The following is a 3,463-nucleotide window of genomic DNA, read 5'->3' as shown; positions in this document are numbered from 1 at the left end:
GAGTCAAACTTTATATCAGGTATAACATTTGATGGTGAAATTAATTGACATCCTTGGTCAGCAAAGAAAACTTGTAATTCACATTCATATTTTCAAAGTATATTACCATCTAGTTCAGAGAGAGAGAGAGAGAGAGAGAGAGAGAGAGAGAGAGAGAGAGAGAGATAGAGAGAGAGAGAGAGAGAGAGAGAGAGACAGTCAGACAGACAGACAGAGAGACAGACAGAGAGACAAACAGAAAGACAGAGGGAGAGAGAGTACAATAGACAGAAAGAGAGACACACAGAGACAGAGACAGACAGAAAGACAGACAGACAAAGTGACAGACAGACAGACAGACAGACAGATAGACATTCAGACAGATAGACATACACACAGACAGAAAGTCAGAGAGACACACAGAGAGTAACCGATAGTTATAGAGGTAGAGAGAGAGAGAGAGAGAGAGAGAGAGAGAGAGAGAGGAGAGAGAGAGAGAGAGAGAGAGAGAGAGAGAGAGGCAACAAAGAGGCAGAGACAGACAGAGACGAAAGTGTATCTTTTTATTATTTTTCTTATTTATATTTTTGAGTTAGTAGTGTCTATTTCTCCATTTTAATAAGTGACCAAGACATCGGAACGGCCATTTTGCTTTAAGAGGGTCACTTCATTAATATTGAAGACTTTGAAAGAGTCAAACTTCATATAAAGTTTATCATTTGATGGTGAAAGTATATGACACCCTTGGTCAGCAAAGAAAACTTTTAATACACATTCAAATTTTTAATTGTTAAAATTAAGTACTTATCGTTAATAAAGCTCCATGTCAGGCTATACTTACTTCCTATTTAACAGAGAGAGAGAGAGAGAGAGAGAGAGAGAGAGAGAGAGAGAGAGAGAGAGAGAGAGAGAGAGAGCACAAACAGAAAACAGAGATGCAGAGAGAGTGTGACAGAGAAGCACAGAAAGAGAGAGAGACAGGGGCAGAGACAAACAGATAGAGACAGAGACACAATTATATGTTTTCATTTAAAAAGCTCAAATTTACTATGGCCATGCATACTGTCTTCTTCTTACTTTTAATCTTGAGTAAGTAGTGGATATTTCTCCTTTTTAATAAGTGCCTAAGAAGTCAGATGGACTATGTACTTTAACATAGTCATTTCATTATAATATAAAAGAACAGAGAGAGTCAAACTTCTTATCATGTATAACATCTGATGGTGAAACTAATTGACATACTCGGTCAGAAAAGAACAACTTTTAATACTTATTCATATTTTCAAAGTATACTTACCATCTAGTTCAGAGAGAGAGAGAGAGAGAGAAAGAGAGAGAGAGAGAGACAGAGAGAGAGAGAGACAGACAGACAGACAGACAAAAGACAGAGGGAGAGAGTAAAAAAGACAGAAAGAGAGACACACAGAGACAGAGACAGACAGACAGACAGACAGACAGACAGACAGACAGACAAAGACAGAGGGAGAGAGTAAAAACGACAGAAAGAGAGACACACAGAGACAGAGACAGACAGAAAGACAGACAGACAAAGCGACACACAGACAGACAGACAGATAGGCATTCAGACAAATAGACATACAGACAGACAGACAGAAAGACAGAGAGACACACACGGAGTAACCGATAGTTATAGAGGTAGAGAGGCAGAGAGAGACATAGACAGAGAAAGACAGAGACAGAATTGTATTGTTTTCATTATTTTTCTTATTTATATTCTTGAGTTGGTAGTGTCTACTTCTCCTTTTAATAAGTGCCTAAGACGTCAGACGGACTTTGTACTTTAACAGAGTCACTTCATTATAATATTGAAGACTTGAAAGAGTCAAACTTAATATCAGGTATAACATTTGATGGTGAAACTAATTGACATAATCGGTCAGAAAAGAAAACTTTTAATTCACATTCATATTTTCAAAGTATACTTACCATCTAGTTCAGAGAGAGAGAGACAGAGAGATAGAGAGACAGAGACAGAATTATATTTTTTTCTTAAACAACTAAATCACATCATTGCAGTACACTCTGCATTATACTTCCGTGTATTTTGCATTTGTAATGAATATATCTCCATTTTTAATAAAAGGAAAGAATTCATACGCACTTTGTACTTCAAAAGCGTCACTTCATTATAATATTGAAAAATAAAAAGAATCGAATTTCATATCACGTATAACATTTGATGATGATTCTAACTGACGTTTTGGGAGAGAAAAGAAAATTTTAATACACAGTTAAATTTTCAATTGTTAAAATTTTAGGATGGTGTAAAAGTACTTATCGTTAATAAAACTCTCAATCAGGGTATACTTACTTTCTATTTAAGAGAGAGAGAGAGAGAGAGAGAGAGAGAGAGAGAGAGAGAGAGAGAGAGAGAGAGAGAGAGAGAGAGAGAGAGAGAGAGAGAGATAGCAAAGACAGACAGACAGACAGAGAGGTAGGCAAAGAGACAGAAAGACACACAAACAGACAGACAGACCAGACAGACAGACAGACAGAAAGGCAGATAGACAAAGATTTGTATGTGGCTTTCTTATAGAAAGTCAATCACATAATCGCAGTGCATGCTGTATTTTTTAATGTATAATCTTGTTTTTATTTTGTGTATTTCTCCTTTTTTATACCTTCCTAAGAAGTCAGACGGACTTTGCGTTTGAACCGAGTTACTACATTATAATATTGAAGAATTGACAGAGTCAAACTTCATGTGTTGTATAACATTAGATTGAGAAATTTATTGGCATTCACGGTCAGAAAAGAACGTTACATACACATTTTTATTTTCAAATAATACAGTTTTAGCATTGTCGGACTGTAAGTATTGATCATAAACATTCTTTCTTTTGAATACTTACATGCTAGTGAGAGAGAGAGAGAGAGAGAGAGAGAGAGAGAGAGAGAGAGAGAGAGAGAGAGAGAGAGAGAGAGAAGGGAGAGGGAGAGGGAGAGATAGATAGAGAGAGAGAGAGAGAGAGAGAGAGAGAGAGAGAGAGAGAGTGAAAGAGAGAGAGAGAGAGGCAACAAAGAGGCAGAGACAGACAGAGACGAAATTGTATATTTTTATTATTTTTCTTATTTATATTTTTGAGTTAGTAGTGTCTATTTCTCCATTTTAATAAGTGACCAAGACATCGGAACGGACATTTTGCCTTAAGAGGGTCACTTCATTAATATTGAAGACTTTGAAAGAGTCAAACTTCATATAAAGTTTATCATTTGATGGTGAAAGTATATGACACCCTTGGTCAGCAAAGAAAACTTTTAATTAACATTCAAATTTTCAAAGTAAACTTACCATCTAGTTCAGAAACAGACAGATAGAGGGACAGAGACAGAATTATATGTTTATCTTAAACAACTCAATCACATTATTGCAGTACAATCTGCATTATTCTTCCGTATATTTTGTGTTTGTAATGTGTATTTCTCCGTTTGTAATAACAGGTAACCAATTCACACGCACTTT

The sequence above is a fragment of the Ptychodera flava genome, unplaced genomic scaffold, assembly GCF_041260155.1.
Source record: "Ptychodera flava strain L36383 unplaced genomic scaffold, AS_Pfla_20210202 Scaffold_85__1_contigs__length_474606_pilon, whole genome shotgun sequence".
NCBI classification, from domain to species: domain Eukaryota; kingdom Metazoa; phylum Hemichordata; class Enteropneusta; family Ptychoderidae; genus Ptychodera; species Ptychodera flava.
Note: the sequence above shows the minus strand (reverse complement) of the source record.